The sequence below is a fragment of the Tachypleus tridentatus genome, chromosome 2 (assembly GCF_004210375.1).
Source record: "Tachypleus tridentatus isolate NWPU-2018 chromosome 2, ASM421037v1, whole genome shotgun sequence".
NCBI classification, from domain to species: domain Eukaryota; kingdom Metazoa; phylum Arthropoda; class Merostomata; order Xiphosura; family Limulidae; genus Tachypleus; species Tachypleus tridentatus.
In genome coordinates this window covers 8,730,048-8,755,101 of record NC_134826.1, presented here as the reverse complement: position 1 = coordinate 8,755,101, position 25,054 = coordinate 8,730,048, and the positions used below count along the sequence as shown (strand labels likewise).

Sequence of the window (25,054 nt, the reverse complement as noted above, 5' to 3'; positions counted from 1 at the left end):
AAGGATTTATTGATGTTCAAGAGAAATGAGGATTTATTGAAGTTCAAGAGTAATGAGGATTTATTGAAGTTCAAGAGAAATGATGATTTATTGAAGTTCAAGAGCAATGATGATTTATTGAAGTTCAAGAGCAATGAGGATTTATTGAAGTTCAAGAGCAATGAGGATTTATTGAAGTTCAGGAGCAATGAGGATTTATTGAAGTACAAGAGTAATGAGAATTTATTGAAGTTCAAGAGCAATGAGGATTTATTGAAGTTCAACAGCAATGAGGATTTATTGAAGTTCAAGCGAGGCAAAAATCCATAGACGGGTATTACAAAATGAAGAGAGACGATATTGGACTTAGGGTCCTTCAGAGCCGCGGGGGAATGTGTTTACAGTCATTTATTACTTTCTCAGGACGCATAGACTAAACTGTGGAAGGAATTAAGCCGTACTGACCTCCTCTTAGGACATGGAACTAACTTCGACGGCCAGGAACATATATCGTTTTTTCAAAGTATCTATTTATTGACTCACTGTTCTATGTACTAACAACAACGTCACTCGACTCTTCCAACTCTTACTGTTGTATATACTCACAACAACGTCACTCGACTCTTCCAATCGAGTCTTACTGTTGTACGCTTACTGTACCTAACAACATCATCAATTGACCCTTCCAACACTTACTGTTGTATATACTAACAACGTCACTTGACCCTTCCAACACTTACTGTTGTATATACTAACAACAACGTCACCCTTCCAACGCTTACTGATGTACCTTCCAACGCTTACTGTTATATATAACAACTACATCACTTGATCTAACAACAACATCAATTGACCCTTCCAACACTTACTGTTGTATGTACTAACAACGTCACTTGACCCTTCCAACGCTTACTGTTGTATATACTAACAACAACGTCACTTGACCCTTCCAACGCTTACTGTTGTATATACTAACAACAACATCACTTAACCCTTCCAACACTTACTGTTGTATATACTAACAACTACATCACTTGATCCTTCCAACGCTTACTGTTGTATGTACGAACAACAACGCTATCACTCGAGTCTTCCAACGCTTACTGTTGTATATTCTAACAACAACATCACTTGGCCACACTTACTATTTTATCTATATTCATGTAATACGTTGTAGTTGCTTTTAGCTACATTTATTAGAATTCTGTATTATTAACAAACACTTAGTAGATATTTTCAAACTAGTGGTAAATACATAAAACCTGAACTCATTTCATGGTGGTTTATTCTGAATTTTCAAAAAGAATCTTCAAATTACAGTCAAATATTGGTCTCTGATAATGATAGAAGTTCCATGTTTTAGATAACTATTGGTTACATAATGTATTTACCGGTGTTTTTGTGTGTGACTCAATCACAAATTATTTTTTATTTTTATAAAAAAAATTATGTTTCCTCACAGTGACATCTGTAGACAAAAATGTTTCTTAACATTTTTGAAGTGATTACCATAGTTCAGGAGCAAACCTTCCTTCAGTTAGTGCTAAACTGTTTGTTAGGCCTTAATATTAATAATTTGGTAGTACTTATAGACAGAGCATTCTACAAGTTAAAGAGCATCAAAACTTGTTTCTAACTAATAAAAAATCCAGAGTTAAGAACAGTAGATTATAAGCTACGTAAGTACAACTTTTTAAGTGTAGTTCAATATTTGTAACAAGATCAGCTTATGAAATTTAGAAATATCAAAAATAGAAACATGAAAGAACCAAAATCCAAATAACTTAATAAGCACAATGGGCTAATTTAGCCCTTCACACTCAAAGAAACTAATCAATGTTTCGAATTTGAATAAACAATCCTTTTCCCATATTCATATTTGTTGGAAGTAACATAATTTTATAACCTGAAGTTCAAATAATTATTTTCATTTGTATATTAACAACAATGTTATTGTAAATGTTATAGAATACTGTGAATTAAAATCATGCCATTTTACTTTGTTTAAATGAATGTTTTAGAATCCTAAGACCTTATTGAAAACTGAATCATAAAAGTAGTGGCTTTATTTACAACTTGTCATTTATATTTTGTGTTATATGTCAAAACTAATCTTCAAATAATGTGAACCTACTAAAGTAGTTGTGTCCATCATTGTCACTCTCTAAAATATCAACCATTATCTTCTCTCCATATGAAACTAAACCAGATTTATATTATTTGTATTAGAAACTATTTAAGTTGCTCGTTACACCCTCATCAAGCATCTTTTTATTCTGAAAATATATATACATAAAGCACTTGAGAGATTCAACCTCTCCTCATATGACAACCGCTACATCCCTGGTACAATTCTAGTAACTCTTTCCAACAATTCAATGTTTTTCCTGAGGTAAGGAGTCAAAGACTAAACACAATATTTAAAATGTGATGTAACCAGTAACCTACAAAGTGAAATTATAATCTCTTTAGATTTGTATTCAATATTTCTGTACATACAACCTAAAATCCTATTTGCTCTATCAGAAACAACAGCACACTGATTGGATGGATTAAGAGATCGGTCAACCATTACAAGAAGATTCCTTTCTTTCATAACACTGTTTATGTTATTCTAATGCAATATATATTTATAATTCAAATTATGATAGTTCACATGCAGTATCTTATGTGCCCGGCATGGCCAAGTGCGTTAAGGCATTTGACTCGTAATCTGAGGGTCGCAGGTTCGAATCCTGGTTGCACCAAACATGCTCACCCTTTAAGCCATCGGGGTGTTATAATGATGATGGTCAATCCAACTATTTGTTGGTAAAAGAGTACCCCAAGATTTGGCGGTGGGTGGTGATGACTAGCTGCCTTCCCTCTAGGCTTACACTGCTAAATTAGTGACGGCTAGTGCAGATAGCCCTCGAGTAGCTTTGTGCGAAATTCAAAACAAACAAACAAGCATTATCTTACATTTATTATAATTAAAACCCACCTACCATTTATTTACCCAACTCAGTAAATGATCTAAATCCTTTTTGTAAAATAACAGTACCCTCTTTTCAGGCAGCAACACCAAATACCTCAACATGATCAGCACATTTAAGAGCTTTATTAATCATTCTTTCATCAATGTGATTGATGTAAATCAAAAAGAGTATAGGTCCTTAGACCAAGCCCTGGGCTCATCGTTATCAAGCATGTTTCAGTTACTTCTATTATATCTAAAGTCATTATGCTCTGATGTCATCTATTTTATTTCTTATACTTATAACACTACAACAGTTACAATTAAGCCTATTATTATAACTATTCCTATACTTATTTCCCACACTAAACTTTTCTTTGTGCATTTAGTTTTTCATGACCCTCACCACTATCTAGTCCCAGTTTTAAACTTCCCTTACAGCTGTGTTAATAGCCTTACCAAGTAAGCCAGTCTCTTATTTAAATGTAAATCATCCATTCCAAAAAGTTCATTTATTTCACTAAACTAATGCCACAAGTCCAACTAGCTAATTCTTAAATACTAACCTAAGCCTAGCGTTTAACCCTACTTACAAACTTTATCTCCACAATTAATTCTGGGCAGTATTCCTGAGAAAATTATGTCATGGTCTTTTTCTTGAAATGCCTTTCTCAACCTCTTATACTTATTAAATAGCTCCTCCGACTTACCTTTTTTACATAGTTGGCACCTATATGCTGCACAAAAAACTTCATATCCGGTCCCTTTTATAATTTCTCTTGTTCTGTCAGTTATATCCAATTTGATTACTTTCTCCTTGTTTGCCACATAGACTATTCTGTCTACATACCTTGTCAAGTAACCACCTACAACTACAACCACATCCATCTTTGGCCCATTGGTTTTCCTTCCCCTCCATCATCTCCTCGTCTGTAGAAGCCAAGGGCTGAAATTTGTTGCTCAGCAGAATGGGCTCATTATAACCGAGCCCAGTATGTTTAACCCTCATATTACTCTAACTTACTGAAAGTCAGTGTTAACTGATGTATTCCTTAAACGTAAAAGTTAAATCTCCTCTTAAAATCCTGCTACACTGTTTTATCTACTGCCTTTGTTTTAATTATGATAACCTCCAAGTTCTCCTTCAAACTACACATAAAAATTGTACATCTTCCCAAATAACACCCACTCATTGCACCCATTACTTAGTTACACTTAACAAACTGTGAACACTTAAGTCCTACACTAGTCTTAACCAATGTATTTATAAGTTTTATTTATAGCCCGAAATAAATACCCAAAAAACTCAATAACAAATACCAGCAGATTATTATTATCAACACTATTACTGTTAAGTCTATCATTTAAAAAAAAATTATTTTTATCATTGTTTTGTTTTCATACTAAAGTAATTGAGTTTATCTTTAATTACAGAAAACTTAGAAATATAACTTGATAACAAGTCCTTCGTGTATACGTCATGTTAATAATAAAATATATTTATTAATAATTTAACGTGATTTGCATGTTATACCAATAAACTTTCAAAGATATCACGATATTAATTTGAATTAATGGAATTAGAGTTCAAATGAAGAAGTTAACAGAGAAAACGACAGAACACAATAAACTAGTGTTTAGATTATATTTATTTAATAAAATGACGTATTTATTCTGTTTTTTGACTTACCACCGTGTTGAAATAAAGCTAAGCCTAACGTTCCGCTACACGTATTAAACCTATTTTATATTCTCCACTTTGAAGCTATAATATGAAAAGATATTCAACAGCATTATTAAAAATAATAATAATAAAGTATCAACCCACTACACCTCGAAAATAAGTTAATTTTATTTAGAATAAAATAAAATTTAATTTCATATATTTCAGAGATACGCAATAACCTTGGTGATACCACTTCCTTGAAGACATTAATTTCTACGAAAAAATAATTTCTTTCAAACGTTAAATACTATACAAAATAAACATAGGCCTAAGTTTGCTAAAAACTTTAAAGTATTTATATTGCTCTGTATTCTATATCAATAGCCTCCCAGTGGTATGTTTGCGGACTTACACACAGTAGTAAAAACCGGGTTTCGATACCCGTGGTGGGCAGAGCGCAGATAGCCCATGGTGTAACTTTGTGCTTAATTCAAAACAAACTATACCTATAATGATAGCTAGCAAACGGGGTGAAAATTATACTGTTCAACTGATGTAACCATAACAATTAGGTCAATGACAAACGAACATATCTATAAACAGTAAAAAGAAGACACTTGTAAAATATCATATTACCAGAAAACCTGACAACAAAAACTAATGTTATGCCGAACATCGTCTGATGTTCCGATTTTTTTTCTAATTTGATTTTATTGGTACTGAATGGAACAGGTTTTCATTTGATTTATTTCTATTCCCTAATAATCGATTTCTCATTTTAATTTTTAGTGCTGTATCAGATGTTTCAGATTCCATCTTTAATTTATAACAAAAAATTGAAGAAAATCACGTACTTTAGAGAAAACAAAAATTCCGACAAGCAGTCGGCTTTGCAAGTGAAGGTTATGTGTATCTCTCACTGAATTTATAGGCTTAGTAAGTGAAGGTGATGTGTCTCTTTCACTGAATTGCAAATAAACCCAACGTTTACGAACAGACGACCGTAACTGTAGAATACTATAAAAATCAATCAACTGTTATTAAGTGTAGATTCTACAAATACTGAAGGAAGCATAGAGTCATTGAGATAGCCGATCTAAGAATGTGGCATAAGAACGTCACTGTCATACTGAGAATAATCTACAGAAATACGATACAGAAGAAAAAAATTAATGAAGATTAAAAGAACAAATCCATATGTAATCAGACTAATGTTCTCAAGGCTATTTAATGTATAAACATGTCATTTTATGTGACACTGACTTAAAAAGTGATATTAGATTTCGATTTCAATCAAGTGAAAGTATTTATACTTCCATTTCACAAAATACGAAAGAGCAGACCACAATGAGAGAAATTTCATTTTAAGATTTCATATATATCGAAGTAAGATCCATACAAACCGATGGGGATGCATCGTCTCCCAAATTTGACCTCAATTCTCTTGTTACACACATAAAACACATGATTCGGAACCCGAAAAGATTTACATCCGTGTTGCCTTTTATTGTCTTCGTCATGATGTTGGAATATTTTTTTATCAAGAAAAGAAGAAAAACAGATGATAAATGAGAAAAACAAAAATTAAATAGGTTATGACAAATCACTATGGATGATATCTTAAACTTATGCCCTGAAGTAAGTATTTCAGTTCTCCAGGTGGTCAGAAGGGGGAGTCACAGTATTACATATAATCGGTCCATTGTAATAAAATGCTAGTTTATTCCCCTCCACTACCCCATCCCGTGGTTCAACAAAAATCTAAAGGCTTATAATGCTAAAAACCAAGTTTCGATACCCGTAAGGGGTATAGCACAGAAAACCAATTGTGTATCTCTGCATTTAACAACAAATAAAGAAAGAAGTTCGTTCTATTTCTGATTTACCCTCTTCCACCTTTTTGTCTAAGCAGATATTTCCCCACAACTTGATGCAAACAGTGGGATGTATGTGAAATGTTTTGCACTCTGATCAGTTATACCTGTTTTCTTTTGTGTATAACAATTTAATATTTTACAATTATCTATTACATATATGTAAATACAAATGAAAATAATCAACTTTTATGTCTGCATCAATTATATATGGGAGAAGTATTAGCACTTTATAACAATAACGAACGAATACAAAAAAACCCAAACGGTGGGTGGTCGTGATATTTGGGAGGTACCCAAACAGTGCGGGTGGTATTCGGATGCACCCAAACAGTATTTGGTTCTTGATCATTGCATTCATACTCTGCCTCCATTTTTTTTTTTTTTTTTAGCTGTATGGTTTTTCATCTGCGTTACTTGTTTTGTTTCACAAATAAAATATTTTTAATATTTTTGGGAGTTATTACTTCAGACATTTTCCATTTATTTTGTACCGTTGTGTATCCTTTACAAATTGTTTCAGTTTTTCATTCCTTTATGTCTTTATGTTTCTGTGTTAAACGTCACAGCAATAAATAAATGTATTTAGGGTTAGTGAACTAACCTTATAGATGTTTCTTTAACCTTCGTGTAAAACCTATGTAACTGAAAAATATGTTTGATCTTAAAATATATTTTATTAACACTGATTTCTATGCTAGAAACTGTATTTATCCCTAATAATTTTCTATAAACGCGCACTTCCATCTTGAAAATACACATAAGTTTGTTACAATTCTACTTGGCTCTGATTCGCCAATCTTACTATGACGTAATCGTGATGGCTTCAACTCATAAAGACTTCCTAAACTAAATAACAAGTCCAATTTAACATTCAATTTACCAGTTGTGAACGAATTACAACCAAAAATACCGCACCTGTTATATACATGTTCGCTACATGAAGCTGGCTTTGTTATGCTTTTCACTTGCCATTGTCCTGATGAGGGGTGGAATTCTCGCTTTTAGAAAATGCAGCATATAGTGAATTGTAGGACAGTTTGGATGTGTACTTATCTTTAGCATCTTAAATATTTTGACTTCTGAATAAATCACAGGAATAAATTTGTAGCGTAAATTCTGCACATTCTTTAAATGTTACGTAAATATCGGTCCAAAGCGGTGAATAAAATGGTATCTAGCAACACCATACATATTGTTTTAATTTATCTTAAAAGGAAAACTCGTGCTTTACGAGTTAAACTTTTCTTTTGGTTGTTGTATTTGATAACACGTATAGACAGTGTTATGTATTAAATGTAACTAAAACAATTCAGTGACCTTCTTCCATAGATTGTTCATGTGAGAGGTTACGTACATAGACTTCTGAACGAATCTGATGTGGGCATTTTTATTATCGAGAGGTTAAGCCTATTCCAGGTGGGAGCGTTATAATATGACGGCCAATCCCAGTATTTGTTCGTAAAAGAGTAGCCCAAGAGTTCGCAATGAGTGGTTATGAGAGGCTGCCTTCTCTCTAGTCTTACACTGCTAAATTAGGAACGGCTAGCGCAGATAGCCCTAGTGTAACTTTGCGCGAAATTCTAAACAAACCAAACCAAGCCTATTACACAACACGAGATACTTTCCAGTCACCTCTACTACAAAACACACCTCGAGCTGATTGGTGGAATAAAAATGACAAACCGATCGACTTATCTATTGAGAGATACTAATATAATGACGCTTTCCAAACCTGAATATCGGTAGCAGGAATTAAAGCCAAACTCAACACGGTGACAGTACCGGTGTTCTAAGTGTCGAAACACAAATTAAGAAATTCGTACACATTTTTCTATAAGTTTACAAAGAATGTTTATTTTAATATATATTTTCAAGTTTATATATACGGAATGTATACATGTATATAATTTGAATAATTTTATAAAATAATGTATAAAACTTATAAAAATAACATATGATGTTTGAACCAGTTCAAACCAAGTCACTATATATACTTCTGGATATAGATACATATGAAAAACTTTAAAGTGAGAGAACGTCTAATACACCATGTTAATTATTCCCGTCCTTCAGTTTATAACTATATATAGAAAAGCATTATTATAATGAATTTTTCATTGATTTAAAAATCAGTTAATAATCTCAAGTCAGAGATCTTTCCACAACTGTGGAATATCAGTTCCTTCTGTTTTCTGCATCATGTGTTTCTTTAGTCTACGATACTGCTCGTCTGAAAAATTCTCTTTCCACTCTCCAACTTGTCCTTTACGAAAAAATTCAACTTTCTGGTCACTATCACCATCGTGACCAATATTGTATTATGTAGTTTTTCCTTCATGGTGTTGAAACCGGTGTTTTCTAATATCTTATTTAATATATCTTTATCATCTCTGAGTTTCTCCCAGTAATTGTTTCCCAAGAATTTGGCTACATTCATCACGCTGTTCTCTGGATTCAACTTCATTTCTTCGTAAGTAGTGAAAAAGACATTAGGGTCCTGACGATGTGGCCACCAGGAAAGAAGATGATCAAAAAAGTCTCCATAATGAACCTCCCTCGAATGAAGCATTCGAAAAAGTCATCGAAAGTTCCATCTTCGAAATGATAGTGGTTCTTTATCTTCTTGGTGTGATGGTAAAAGACACACAACAATCGAAGGGATTACGAGCCACCAAAATATACTTAGCATCGGGATGATGCGGTATGAGATGGTAAGGAAGATGAACTTTCAAAAGTCTTGGTGGTTTCATGGTTTCTGCCACTTCTCCTCCTGTGAGTTCCAAGAAAGGAGTGTATTTCATATTCATGTCATCAAAAGAAGGCAGTGGAGCCCCTTCATTGATTATTTCCCATACAATGTACTGCATCCAGGTGGTTCCACATTTGGGATAAGTAACAATAAAATGTCTTCTGGTCTAGCTTTATAGGAGATTGCTGATCGTAAGTTTTCAGGAGTAAAAATGATACTGGAAAAGGTAAACCCTCAACTGTATGTAAAGGGATCTTTTTGTACGTGTTTCTTGAATCGTCTTCGATCTTGAACGTTTTGATGTTTTTGCTATTCATTTTTGTCTTTTGTGTACCAAATCTGAAAATGAAATTAAATGTATTAAAATTAAATATGTGAGATATATAACTGATTTTAAAAGTTATCAATTAATATTTTTATCATATTACGTTTTTGTTTTAAAATACAAAAATTTCATATCAAGAATATCAGTAACATAATAATCGTAATAAGGCTGTCAAATCAAACACCTTTATATTCATAACAACAATTATCTAATAATTGTAATGAAGCGAAATAATTAAAGTTCTATATTTGTTCTAATAATTTTAATTAGACTAACAAACTAAACTCTTGTATATTTGTTACAAAAACGATCTAACTACTGTAATCAGACTATCAAATGAAGCTCTTCTATATTAGTTACAAGAATGATCTGAGAACTGTAATTAGCCTAACAAATTAAACATTTGTATATTCATTACAATAATAACCTAAACCTAATTAATGGTCACACAGTCGGAAAATTTGAAAATTGTTATAAAATAACATTAAAACAAAGGACAATTAAATACCGATGGCTATAGTTCGAAACGTACATCACAATCTCAAACATACACATAATTTTCACGTTACTACATACAAAATTAGAGACGGCATGATTAACATTTATTTAACAAGCAGAGATATTAAATTGTGTGTTAATAATGACAATCAAGATACTAAATTTGGAAATATAACATCATGTACAACTTTAAAACCAGAATCAGCTATGGTAAAACCAGAAGTGTAACTAAGGGGCTGGGAACAGCTGTGTTTTGTGATGAGTCTTTTGTTTTCAATTTCAAATGGGTTATCTTTGCTCTGACCATCACGGGTATCAAAACCCAGTTTCTGGCGTTGTAATTATGGAAACATGCCGCTATCCCTCTGAGGATAGATAGTGTACAGAAGGCACCGTGATAAGAAACTCTTAGGTGCACTAATAAGAGTCATGAAAATATATTGGTAGGTTTACATACAGCAGCAGATATTGAAAACATTAAGATTATTGTTCCACAGCTGTGATGGATCAAGTTCAGTACTGGACTGTTAATTTGATATTTTGTACAACTTCTAACTGTATCAAACAAAAATAGAGAGAGAACAAAATTCATTAGCTGGAATTCGTTAAACAATGTTTATATCTAAGAACCGAAACAACAAATATGGTTAAACTTAATCCGAGAATTGGGATACTCACAAAATATTTTAAAAATTTTCCATCATATATATCTACCAGGTGCCACTTATTCACGCATGCTCAGTCGCACCTAAGGCTAAAATGGCTGTCAGTGCAGTTTTATACATGAGTGGAAATGTCTGTTAATTAAACGTGTACCGTATACAGTACACGTGAAGAAGGGAATATGACAACTAAATCTTTGAAACGTAAATCTACAGATTCCCCCTAAATACTATTGGTTAACCACTTAGTGACGCACGCAGATAATTCATATTCAATGTTGAAGGACAACACGCTCGTATGTAGACCATTGTCCGATATCGTGAAAAGGAAAACTTTATTCGCAGATCAACCTTTCTCAAACGGCCTCTTACATCATATGAACTGTAATACACTCCGGCTTGCCCTACTTCTGAGCCAGTGTTTGGAAACCACAAGTTCGTCACCGCCATATTGCCAGTCTTTGGTGTGGAAAGGGTTGGCAAGTGACGCTGTCCTAAGCAGTGCGTTATAACATTATGGTAGGCCTAACTGGATGACGCAGGATTTCTTAAAATCTGCACGTTTTCTTAATATGTTAGGTACATCATATTATAAGTTTGTGAAAAATTTAGAAGTAGGCCCTCTTTCATTATGATTTATCTTATTATAAACATCATAATGGATTAGACTTAGAGTAAACTTATATCAACCTAATTAGACGTAACTTACATTTCCCCGTCGTTTTCTGCCTGTTTGTGTACGTATTAAGTTAATATACACGCGATTATCTATGTTAAATGAAGGTCATATAAATATACTAGTGGTAGGCAAACAGGTATAGTTCTTTACGCAACTATAAACTTTTGTTTAATGTAGATTTTTAAATACTTCAATTTTTATAATTATTAAATTTCATATAGACAACAGAGATTCTGTTAACTTTCTGTAATGGAAAATTTTCAGTAATAATGCACAAGACATGTATTTAAGTCAAACTTCAGAACCATTGCATAATACCAACTGAAGTCTTTCTGTAAGTCAATTAATGAGGCCCATTATTTCAATCATTGTATTAACAGAAAGTTTATATAAATATATATAACAATCCAGGCCTTTTGACGTCATCAAAGTTAAGACAACAACCGTATTGCACACATTTCTCATAAAGCATTTAATGTTTAATAAATATAGAAAATATACTTCATAATATCATACAGAATATAAAGCTGATATTATGACAAATTAATGAGTTTGAGTAATTTAATATTCCGTCATAATATACTTTTGTAACATAAACTAATATCCTGTAGAATATTGTACCAGTTTTTGTCATTTGGCTTTTTATTATTGAGTTAATAATAAAACATTTCACAGTCTACTTAATGGAGGCCCTGCATGGCCAGGTGGTTAAAGCCCTCGACTCGTAATTAGAAGGTCACGGGTTCGAATCCGTGTCACACTAATAATGTTTGCCCTTTCAGCTGTGAGGGCGTTATACGTGACGGTCAATCCCACTATTTGCTGGTAAAAGAGTAGCCCAAGAGTTGGCTGTGGGTGTTGATGACTAGCTGCCTCTAATCTTACATTGCAAAATTAGGAATGGCTAGCGCAGATAGCTCTCATGGAGCTTTGTGCGAAATTCAAACCAAGTTTAATGGAAGGTAAAGCATTTTATTTCTTGAACTGAAAGTTTTACAGATTACACTATTTAGTAATTAATTAGTAATAGATAAGGTTTGGTTGTTTGAGAGAAAAGCCACATTGGACTAAATACTGTGTCAATACGGGGAATCGAACATCAGATTTTAGCATTGTAAGCCTTCAAAATTACCAAGGAACCGATAACTGAGTGATAATCATAACTTACAAATACAACTGAACAGTCACTTATTTGATAAATTTTCTCCTATCAACAAAGCAAATTCTAAGCTAATGCATTGTCTAACTACATGAATCATTAACTGAATAACTATGGTGTTTTTATTCATTATTTATTTCCCTATTTCTCTAGAAAATTCGAGATATATACTTACGTTCCACTTGTTCTATGGTATGAAACAAACAGTTAAACAGAGAAGACTCAAGACAATCGATGCAAAACCTGCTAGGTGCATCATATACACACCTGTACTAAACTAATTGCCCGATTTCGCAACCTAACATTACTCACACATACCTGTACGGTATAAACAAATCAGGAATAAAAACTCCAACTTGTGGAGCAATATTGAAACATGTTACTGTTAGGCATGAGAAATTACTATGAAATTAAAACTTGAAATATGACAATCAATACAACACGTATAATTAATAATTACACTTTTAACGTGTTGTCAAGAGCACTGTATGTACGTGAAGCATGTTGATTATATCCTGAAAGCGCAGTAATAAAGTATGCAAGTCTTAAAATTTGTTGGTGACACAAAGAACGACTCTGTAACCCGCATATACAACATGTGAGCCATCAATGTCTGTCGTCGGTAGTTATTGATATCTGGGATAACTATCGGAAACTAACAACTTCTTTCTCTTCATGTTGACATCTCTATCTTCACGAGCTCTCGAGAACAAACTGAAACCTGTACTGCTATCCAACTAGTGTTATTATAAAGTCCACTTTACTTAAAATGAATTAGCCCACTTTAGTAAAAACTCAACTTCACGTGCAGGTCTGAGATTCATGCTAATAATTCTGAGTTGCACCCCAGTTGAGAAATGTTTCCTTTTAAAACTAAACAGCTGGCACGAATAAAATAAAAACGTTAGTGGTCTACGTTATCTGTGACGGACCTGATGACATGTCTACTGCTGTGACAATAAACTGGCTATATCAACAACATAGCAATCATACAAATGTTACGGAGACAAAATTTCGGTATTTGTTTTTAAATCAGAAACTGTCAAACAGAATGATAATGTTTACCGCTCGTGTACGTACTGACTACCTATCCACTGTATAGGTCAACTGACAATGAAAATCAAAGACAACTTCATGTGTAACCTTCGCTGATTTCTTGAAATGGGAATAAGTGAAACACCTGTCACGTATTAATAATAACATATCCAGAACTCTTGAGACATGTGGAGACTATATAAACTAAGATAGTTATTGAGTGATTTTGAAGGTACGCAGGTACAGTACCACAACTTGTTTCACGTTTTAAAACTGTTAGCATTACTTGTGACATACCGTGACAACGTCTTTTCCCTTTGTACGATAGTGCAGATTTAATATCATGTTAACAAAGGAGTTTCAATACACTTGTTGGTTTGCAGTGAAGGAGAAACTTTACAAAATGCGATATCTGTGATCTGCCCATCACGGGTATCGAAACCCGGTTTCTAGCGGTATGAATTCGCAGCACAGCTTTGAGGCTTCTGGATGCGTCTGGAGAATGCTTGCAGCTTCCTGATGCCATCTCTGATAAAATCAGATAGGTCTATGTGTTCACTCAGACAGCTAGAACTAAACTGAAGTGGTGAGTCCCTGTATATATTACTATGGAAAGTTCTAGAACATTCTAGAAAGTTCTTGAAAATTCTTGTAAGTGCAGGAATATTCTCTATCAGCTTCTCAGCACTTGAATCTACCTCGAATGTTTTGGAAAATGGGTAAATTTGAAAATTTCATTACCCAGGTAAGAAAAGCAAAGTTTGAAGAAACAATAGGTCTTTTCCATTTACTTTAGACATAATCAATTGGGAAATAACACTTTCTGTCCAGGAACAAGAAAAAGTAAAAATTTTGTTACAAAGTGTTATTTGACCCCAAACAGAAGCTTACGGACAAATGTAACCGGGGATAGTCAGAAATTTCTTTCTCTTTGCTTCACTCATGATTTAATAAAACCAGGGAGACTAAAATATAATAAGAGAACTTGATAAAAGGGGAAGAGCAATGAGGATTTATTGAAGTTCAAGAGAAATGAGGATTTATTGAAGTTCAAGAGAAATGAGGATTTATTGAAGTTCAAGAGCAATGAGGATTTATTGAAGTTCAGGAGCAATGAGGATTTATTGAAGTTCAAGAGCAATGAGGATTTATTGAAGTTCATGAGTAATGAGGATTTATTGAAGTTCAAGAGCAATGAGGATTTATTGAAGTTCAACAGCAATGAGGATTTATTGAAGTTCAAGCGAGGGCAAAAATCCATAGACGGGTATTACAAAATGAAGAGCGGATATTGGACTTAGGGTTCTTCAGAGCCGCGGGGGAATGTGTTTTACAGTCATTTATTACTTTCTCAGGACGCATACACTAAACTGTGGGAAGGAATTATGGCGTACTGCCCTCCTCTTAGGACATGGAACTAACTTCGACGGGCCAGGAACGTATATCGTTTTTTTCAAAGTATCTATTTACGACTCACTATTGTATGTACTAACAACAACGTCACTCGACTCTTCCAACGCTTACTGTTGTATGTACTAACTACAACGCCACTCGATTCTTCCAACGCTTACTGTTGTATGTAGAAACAACGTCACTCGACTTTTCAACGCTTATTGTTGTATATACTAACAACAACGTCACTCGACTCTTCCAACGCTTACTGTTGTATATACTAACAACATTACTTGTAACACTTAACAACAACGTCATTCGACCCTTCCAACGCTTACTGTTGTATATACTAACAACATCAACCCTTTCAACACTTACTGTTGTATATACTAACAACAACATCACTCGACTCTTCCAACGCTTACTGTTGTATAACAACAACGTCACTTCTTCCAACTGTTTTATGTACGAACAACAACGCACTCGACTCTTCCAACGCTTACTGTTGTATGTACTGACTACAACGCCACTCGACTCTTCCAACGCTTACTGTTGTATGTACGAACAACAACGTCACTCGACTCTTCCAACGCTTACTGTTGTATATACTAACAACAACGTCACTTAACCCTTCCAACGCTTACTGTTGTATATACTCACAACAACGTCACTTGATCCTTCCAACGCTTACTGTTGTATGTACTAACAACAACGCCACTCGACTCTTCCAACGCTTACTGTTGTATATTCTAACAACAACATCACTTGGCCACACTTACTATTTTATCTATATTCATGTAATACGTTGTAGTTGCTTTTAGCTACATTTATTAGAATTCTGTATTATTAACAAACACTTAGTAGATATTTTCAAACTAGTGGTAAATACATAAAACCTGAACTCATTTCATGGTGGTTTATTCGAATTTTCAAAAGAATCTTCAAATTACAGTCGAATATTGGTCTCTGATAATGATAGAAGTTCCATGTTTTAGATACCTATTGGTTCATAATGTATTTACTTGTGTTTTTATGTGTGACTCAATCACAAATTATGTTTTATTTTTATAATACACTTATGTTTCCCCACAGTGACATCTGTAGACAAAAAAATGTTTCTTAACATTTTTGAAGTGATTACCATAGTTCAGGAGCAAACCTTCCTTCAGTTAGTGCTAAACTGTTTGTTAGGCCTTAATATTAATAATATGGTAGTACTTATAGACAGAGCATTCTACAAGTTAAACAGCATCAAAACTTGTTTCTAACTAATAATAAAGCCAGAGTTAAGAACAGTAGATTATAAGCTACGTAAGTACAACTTTTTAAGTGTAGTTCAATATTTGTAACAAGATCAGCTTATGAAATTTAGAAATATCAAAGATAGAAACTTGAAAGAACCAAAATCCAAATAACTTTATAAGCACAATGGGCTAATTTAGCCCTTCACACTCAAAGAAACTAATCAATGTTTCGAATTTGAATAAACAATCCTTTTCCCATATTCATATTTGTTGGAAGTAACATAATTTTATAACCTGAAGTTCAAATAATTATTTTCATTTGTATATTAACAACAATGTTATTGTAAATGTTATAGAATACTGTGAATTAAAATCATGCCATTTTACTTTGTTTAAATGAATGTTTTAGAATCCTAAGACCTTATTGAAAACTGAATCATAAAAGTAGTGCCTTTATTTACAACTTGTCATTTATATTTTGTGTTATATGTCAAAACTAATCTTCAAATAATGTGAACCTACTAAAGTAGTTGTGTCCATCATTGTCACTCTCTAAAATATCAACCATTATCTTCTCTCCATAAGAAACTGAACCAGATTTATACTATTTGTATTAGAAACTGTTTAAGTTACTCGTTATACCTCCATCAAGCATCTTTTTTATTCTGAAAATATATATACATAAAGCACTTGAGAGATTCAACCTCTCCTCATATGACAACCGCTACATTCCTGGTACAATTCTAGTAACTCTTTCCAACAATTCAATGTTTGTCCTGAGGTAAGGAGTCAAAGACTAAACACAATATTTAAAATGTGATGTAACCAGTAACCTACAAAGTGAAATTATAATCTCTTTAGATTTGTATTCAATATTTCTGTACATACAACCTAAAATCCTATTTGCTCTATCACAAACAACAGCACACTGATTGGATGGCTTAAGAGACCGGTCAACCATTACAAGAAGATTCCTTTCTTTCATAACACTGTTTATGTTATTCTAATGCAATATATATTTATAATTCAAATTATGATAGTTCACATGCAGTATCTTATGTGCCCGGCATGTCCAAGTGCGTTAAGGCATTTGACTCGTAATCTGAGGGTCGCAGGTTCGAATCCTGGTTGCACCAAACATGCTCACCCTTTAAGCTATCGGGGTGTTATAATGTGATGGTCAATACCACTATTTGTTGGTAAAAGAGTAGCCCAAGAGTTGGCGGTGGGTGATGATGACTAGCTGCCTTCCCTCTAGTCTTACACTGCTAAATTAGTGACGGCTAGTGCAGATAGCCCTCGAGTAGCTTTGCGCGAAATTCAAAACAAACAAACGAGCATTATCTTACATTTATTATAATTAAAACCCACCTACCATTTATTTACCCAACTCAGTAAATGATCTAAATCCTTTTGTAAAATAACAGTATCCTCTTTACAGGCAGCAACACCAAATACCTCAACATGATCAGTACATTTAAGAGCTTTATTAATCATTCTTTCATCAATGTGATTGATGTAAATCAAAAAGAGTAAAGGTCCTTAGACCAAGCCCTGGGCTCATCGTTATCAAGCATGTTTCAGTTACTTCTATTATATCTAAAGTCATTATGCTCTGATGTCATCTATTTTATTTCTTATACTTATAACACTACAACAGTTACAATTAAGCCTATTATTATAACTATTCCTATACTTATTTCCCACACTAAACTTTTCTTTGTGCATTTGGTTTTCATTACCCTCACCACTATCTAGTCCCAGTTTTAAACTTCCCTTACAGCTGTGTTAATAGCCTTACCAAGTAAGCCAGTCTCTTATTTAAATGTAAATCATCCATTCCAAAAAGTTCATTTATTTCACTAAACTAATGCCACAAGTCCAACTGGCTAATTCTTAAATACTAACCTAAGCCTAGCGTTTAACCCTACTTACAAACTTTATCTCCACAATTAATTCTGGGCAGTATTCCTGAGAAAATTATGTTATGGTCTTTTCTTGAAATGCCTTTCTCAACCTCTTATACTTATTAAATAGCTCCTCCGACTTACCTTTTTTACATAGTTGGCACCTATATGCTGCACAAAAAACTTCACATCTGGTCCCTTTTATAATTTCTCTTGTTCTGGCAGTTATATCCAATTTGATTACTTTCTCCTTGTTTACCACATAGACTATTCTGTCTACATACCTTGTCAAGTAATCACCTACAACTACAACCACATCCATCTTTGGCCCATTGGTTTTCCTTCCCTCCATCAGCTCCTCGTCTGTAGAAGCCAAGGGCTGAAATTTGTTGCTCAGCAGAATGGGCTCATTATAACCGAGCCCAGTATGTTTAACCCTCATATTACTCTAATATACTGAAAGTCAGTGTTAACTGATGTATTCCTTAAACGTAAAAGTTAAATCTCCTCTTAAAATCCTGCTACACTGTTTTATCTACTGCCATTGTTTTAATTATGATAACCTCCAAGTTCTCCTTCAAACTACACATAAAAATTGTAGATCTTCCCAAATATCACCCACTCATTGCACCCATTACTTAGTTACACCTAACATACTGTGAACACTTAAGTCCTACACTAGTCTTAACCAATGTATTTATAAGTTTTATTTATAGCCCGAAATAAATACCCAAAAAACTCAATAACAAATACCAGCAGATTATTATTATCAACACTATTACTGTTAAGTCTATCATTTAAAAAAAAATTATTTTTATCATTGTTTTGTTTTCATACTAAAGTAATTGAGTTTATCTTTAATTACAGAAAACTTAGAAATATAACTTGATAACAAGTCCTTCGTGTATACGTCATGTTAATAATAAAATATATTTATTAATAATTTAACGTGATTTGCATGTTATACCAATAAACTTTCAAAGATATCACGATATTAATTTGAATTAATGGAATTAGAGTTCAAATGAAGAAGTTAACAGAGAAAACGACAGAACACAATAAACTAGTGTTTAGATTATATTTATTTAATAAAATGACGTATTTATTCTGTTTTTGGACTTACCACCGTGTTGAAATAAAGCTAAGCCTAACGTTCCGCTACACGTATTAAACCTATTTTATATTCGCCACTTTGAAGCTATAATATGAAAAGATATTCAACAGCATTATTAAAAATAATAATAATAAAGTATCAACCCACTACACCTCGAAAAATAAGTTAATTTTATTTAGAATAAAATAAAATTTAATTTCATATATTTCAGAGATACGCAATATCCTTGGTGATACCACTTCCTTGAAGACATTAATTTCTACGAAAAATAATTTCTTTCAAACGTTAAATACTATACAAAATAAACATAGGCCTAAGTTTGCTAAAAACTTTAAAGTATTTATATTGCTCTGTATTCTATATCAATAGCCTCCCAGTGGTATTGCGGACTTACACACAGTAAAAACCGGGTTTCGATACCCGTGGTGGGCACAGCACAAGTAGCCCATGGTGTAACTTTGTGTTTAATTCAAAACAAACTTTATACCTATAATGTATAGCGAGCAAACGGGGTGAAAATTATACTGTTCAACTGATGTAACCATAACAATTAGGTCAATGACAAACGAACATATCTAGAAACAGTAAAAAGAAGACACTTGTAAAATATCATATTACTAGAAAACCTGACAACAAAAACTAATGTTATGCCGAACATCGTCTGCTGTTCCGATTTTTTTTCAATTTGATTTTATTGGTACTGAATGGAACAGGTTTTCATTTGATTTATTTCTATTCCCTAATAATCGATTTCTCATTTTAATTTTTAGTGCTGTATCAGATGTTTCAGATTCCATCTTTAATTTATAACAAAAATTTGAAGAAAATCACGTCCTTCAGAGAAAACAAAAATTCCGACAAGCAGTAGGCTTAGTAAGTGAAGGTTATGTGTCTCTCTCACTGAATTTATAGGCTTAGTAAGTGAAGGTGATGTGTCTCTTTCACTGAATTGCAAATAAACCCAACGTTTACGAACAGACGACCGTAACTGTAGAATACTATAAAAAATCAATCAACTGTTATTAAGTGTGGATTCTACAAATACTGAAGGAAGCATAGAGTCATTGAGATAACCGATCTAAGAATGTGGCATAAGAACGTCACTGCCATACTAAGAATAATCTACAGAAATAAGATACAGAAGAAAAAATTAATGAAGATTAAAAGAACAAATCCATATGTAATCAGACTAATGTTCTCAAGGCTATTTAATGTATAAACATGTCATTTTATGTGACACTGACTTAAAAAGTGATATTAGATTTCGATTTCAATCAAGTGAAAGTATTTATACTTCCATTTCTTTTCACAAAATACGAAAGAGCAGACCACAATGAGAGAAATTTCATTTTAAGATTTCATATATATCGAAGTAAGATCCATACAAACCGATGGGGATGCATCGTCTCCCAAATTTGACCTCAATTCTCTTGTTACACACATAAAACACATGATTCGGAACCCGAAAAGATTTACATCCGTGTTGCCTTTTATTGTCTTCGTCATGATGTTGGAATATTTTTTTATCAAGAAAAGAAGAAAAACAGATGATAAATGAGAAAAACAAAAATTAAATAGGTTATGACAAATCACTATGGATGATATCTTAAACTTATGCCCTGAAGTAAGCATTTCAGTTCTCCAGGTGGTCAGAAGGGGGAGTCACAGTATTACATATAATCGGTCCATTGTAATAAAATGCTAGTTTATTCCCCTCCACTACCCCATCCCGTGGTTCAACAAAAATCTAAAGGCTTATAATGCTAAAAACCAAGTTTCGATACCCGTAAGGGGTATAGCACAGAAAACCAATTGTGTATCTCTGCATTTAACAACAAACAAAGAAAGAAGTTCGTTCTATTTCTGATTTACCCTCTTCCACCTTTTTGTCTAAGCAGATATTTCCCCACAACTTGATGCAAACAGTGGGATGTATGTGAAATGTTTTGCACTCTGATCAGTTATACCTGTTTTCTTTTGTGTATAACAATTTAATATTTTACAATTATCTATTACATATATGTAAATACAAATGAAAATAATCAACTTTTATGTCTGCATCAATTATATATGGGAGAAGTATTAGCACTTTATAACAATAACGAACGAATACAAAAAACCCAAACGGTGGGTGGTCGTGATATTCGGGAGGTACCCAAACGGTGGGTGGTCGTGATATTTGGTTCTTGGTCATTGCATTCATACTCTGCCTCCATTTTTATTTTTTTTAGCTGTATGGTTTTTCATCTGCGTTACTTGTTTTGTTTCACAAATAAAATATTTTTAATATTTTTGGGAGTTATTACTTCAGACATTTTCCATTTATTTTGTACCGTTGTGTATCCTTTACAAATTGTTTCAGTTTTTCATTCCTTTATGTCTTTATGTTTCTGTGTTAAACGTCACAGCAATAAATAAATGTATTTAGGGTTAGTGAACTAACCTTATAGATGTTTCTTTAACCTTCGTGTAAAAATATATGTAACTGAAAAATATGTTTGATCTTAAAATATATTTTATTAACACTGATTTCTATGCTAGAAACTGTATTTATCCCTAATAATTTTCTATAAACGCGCACTTCCATCTTGAAAATACACATAAGTTTGTTACAATTCTACTTGGCTCTGATTCGCCAATCTTACTATGACGTAATCGTGATGGCTTCAACTCATAAAGACTTCCTAAACTAAATAACAAGTCCAATTTAACATTCAATTTACCAGTTGTGAACGAATTACAACCAAAAATACCGCACCTGTTATATACATGTTCGCTACATGAAGCTGGCTTTGTTATGCTTTTCACTTGCCATTGTCCTGATGAGGGGTGGAATTCTCGCTTTTAGAAAATGCAGCATATAGTGAATTGTAGGACAGTTTGGATGTGTACTTATCTTTAGTATCTTAAATATTTTAACTTCTGAATAAATCACAGGAATAAATTTGTAGCGTAAATTCTGCACATTCTTTAAATGTTACGTAAATATCGGTCCAAAGCGGTGAATAAAATGGTATCTAGCAACACCATACATATTGTTTTAATTTATCTTAAAAGGAAAACTCGTGCTTTACGAGTTAAACTTTTCTTTTGGTTGTTGTATTTGATAACACGTATAGACAGTGTTATGTATTAAATGTAACTGAAACAATTCAGCGACCTTCTTCCATAGATTGTTCATGTGAGAGGTTACGTACATAGACTTCTGAACGAATCTGATGTGGGCATTTTTATTATCGAGAGGTTAAGCCTATTCCACGTGGGAGCGTTATAATGTGACGGCCAATCCCAGTATTTGTTCGTAAAAGAGTAGCCCAAGAGTTCGCAATGAGTGGTTATGAGAGGCTGCCTTCTCTCTAGTCTTACACTGCTAAATTAGGAACGGCTAGCGCAGATAGCCCTAGTGTAACTTTGCGCGAAATTCAAAACAAACCAAACCAAGCCTATTACACAACACGAGATACTTTCCAGTCACCTCTACTACAAAACACACCTCGAGCTGATTGGTGGAATAAAAATGACAAACCGATCGACTTATCTATTGAGAGATACTAATATAATGACGCTTTCCAAACCTGAATATCGGTAGCAGGAATTAAAGCCAAACTCAACACGGTGACAGTACCGGTGTTCTAAGTGTCGAAACACAAATTAAGAAATTCGTACACATTGTTCTATAAGTTTACAAAGAATGTTTATTTTAATATATATTTTCAAGTTTATATATACGGAATGTATACATGTATATAATTTGAATAATTTTATAAAATAATGTATAAAACTTATAAAAATGACATATGATGTTTGAACCAGTTCAAACCAAGTCACAATATATACTTCTGGATATAGATACATATGAAAAACTTTAAAGTGAGAGAACGTCTAATACACCATGTTAATTATTCCCGTCCTTCAGTTTATAACTATATATAGAAAAGCATTATTATAATGAATTTTTCATTGATTTAAAAATCAGTTAATAATCTCAAGTCAGAGATCTTTCCACAACTGTGGAATATCAGTTCCTTCTGTTTTCTGCATCATGTGTTTCTTTAGTCTACGATACTGCTCGTCTGAAAAATTCTCTTTCCACTCTCCAACTTGTCCTTTACGAAAAAATTCAACTTTCTGGTCACTATCACCATCGTGACCAATATTGTATTGTAGTTTTTCCTTCATGGTGTTGAAACCGGTGTTTTCTAATATCTTATTTAATATATCTTTATCATCTCTGAGTTTCTCCCAGTAATTGTTTCCCAAGAATTTGGCTACATTCATCACGCTGTTCTCTGGATTCAACTTCATTTCTTCGTAAGTAGTGAAAAGACATTAGGGTCCTGACGATGTGGCCACCAGGAAAGAAGATGATCAAAAGTCTCCATAATGAACTTCCCCTCGAATGAAGCATTCGAAAAAGTCATCGAAAGTTCCATCTTCGAAATGATAACAGTTCTTTATCTTCTTGGTGTGATGGTAAAAAGACACACAGCAATCGAAGGGATTACGAGCCACCAAAATATACTTAGCATCGGGATGATGCGGTGTGAGATGGTAAGGAAGATGAACTTTCAAAAGTCTTGGTGGTTTCATGGTTTCTGCCACTTCTCCTCCTGTGAGTTCCAAGAAAGGAGTGTATTTCATATTCATGTCATCAAAAGAAGGCAGTGGAGCCCCTTCATTGATTATTTCCCATACAATGTACTGCATCCAGGTGGTTCCACATTTGGGATAAGTTACAATAAAAACGTCTTCTGGTCTAGCTTTGTAGGAGATTGCTGATCGTAAGTTTTCAGGAGTAAAGATGATGTTGGAATAGGTAAACCCTCAACTGTATGTAAAGGAATCTTTTGTACGTGTTTTTGAATCGTCTTCGATCTTGAACGTTTTGATGTTTTTTGCTATTCATTTCTGTCTTTGTGTACCAAATCTGAAAATAACATTAAATGTATTAAAATTAAATATGTGAGATATATAACTGATTTTAAAAGTTATCAATTAATATTTTTATCATATTACGTTTTTGTTTTAAAATACAAAAATTTCATATCAAGAATATCAGTAACATAATAATCGTAATAAGGCTGTCAAATCAAACACCTTTATATTCATAACAACAATTATCTAATAATTGTAATGAAGCGAAATAATTAAAGTTCTATATTTGTTCTAATAATTTTAATTAGACTAACAAACTAAACTCTTGTATATTTGTTACAAAACGATCTAACTACTGTAATCAGACTATCAAATGAAGCTCTTCTATATTAGTTACAAGAATGATCTGAGAACTGTAATTAGCCTAACAAATTAAACATTTGTATATTCATTACAATAATAACCTAAACCTAATTAATCGTCACACAGTCGGAAAATTTGAAAATTGTAATGAAAGGACAATTAAATACCGTTATAGTTCGAAACGTACAATCATACAAAATTAGAGACGGCATGATTAACATTTATTTAACAAGCAGAGATATTAAATTGTGTGTTAATAATGACAATCAAGATACTAAATTTGGAAATATAACATCATGTACAACTTTAAAACCAGAATCAGCTATGGTAAAACCAGAAGTGTAACTAAGGGGCTGGGAACAGCTGTGTTTTGTGATGAGTCTTTTGTTTTCAATTTCAAATGGGTTATCTTTGCTCTTACCATCACGGGTATCAAAACCCAGTTTCTGGCGTTGTAATTATGGAAACATACCGCTATCCCACTGAGGATAGATAGTGTACAGAAGGCATCGTGATAAGAAACTCTTAGGTGCACTAATAAGAGTCATGAAAATATATTGGTAGGTTTACATAC

At 33.1% G+C, this 25,054-nt stretch overlaps 1 long non-coding RNA gene and 1 pseudogene across 2 annotated transcripts; both read right to left on the bottom strand.

Moving 5' to 3' along the window:
* Nucleotides 1-8,304: 8,304 nt before the first annotated feature.
* LOC143237776 (sulfotransferase ssu-1-like) lies at nucleotides 8,305-24,040 on the bottom strand (annotated as a pseudogene). The gene is made up of 2 exons (XR_013020260.1): nucleotides 23,632-24,040; nucleotides 8,305-9,029 (listed from the first exon to the last, which is right to left on the bottom strand). The product of XR_013020260.1 is annotated as a sulfotransferase ssu-1-like (transcript).
* Nucleotides 9,214-12,841, bottom strand: LOC143237787 (uncharacterized). The gene is made up of 2 exons (XR_013020276.1): nucleotides 12,726-12,841; nucleotides 9,214-9,550 (listed from the first exon to the last, which is right to left on the bottom strand). It is a non-coding gene; the product is annotated as an uncharacterized LOC143237787 (long non-coding RNA).
* Nucleotides 24,041-25,054: the final 1,014 nt, after the last annotated feature.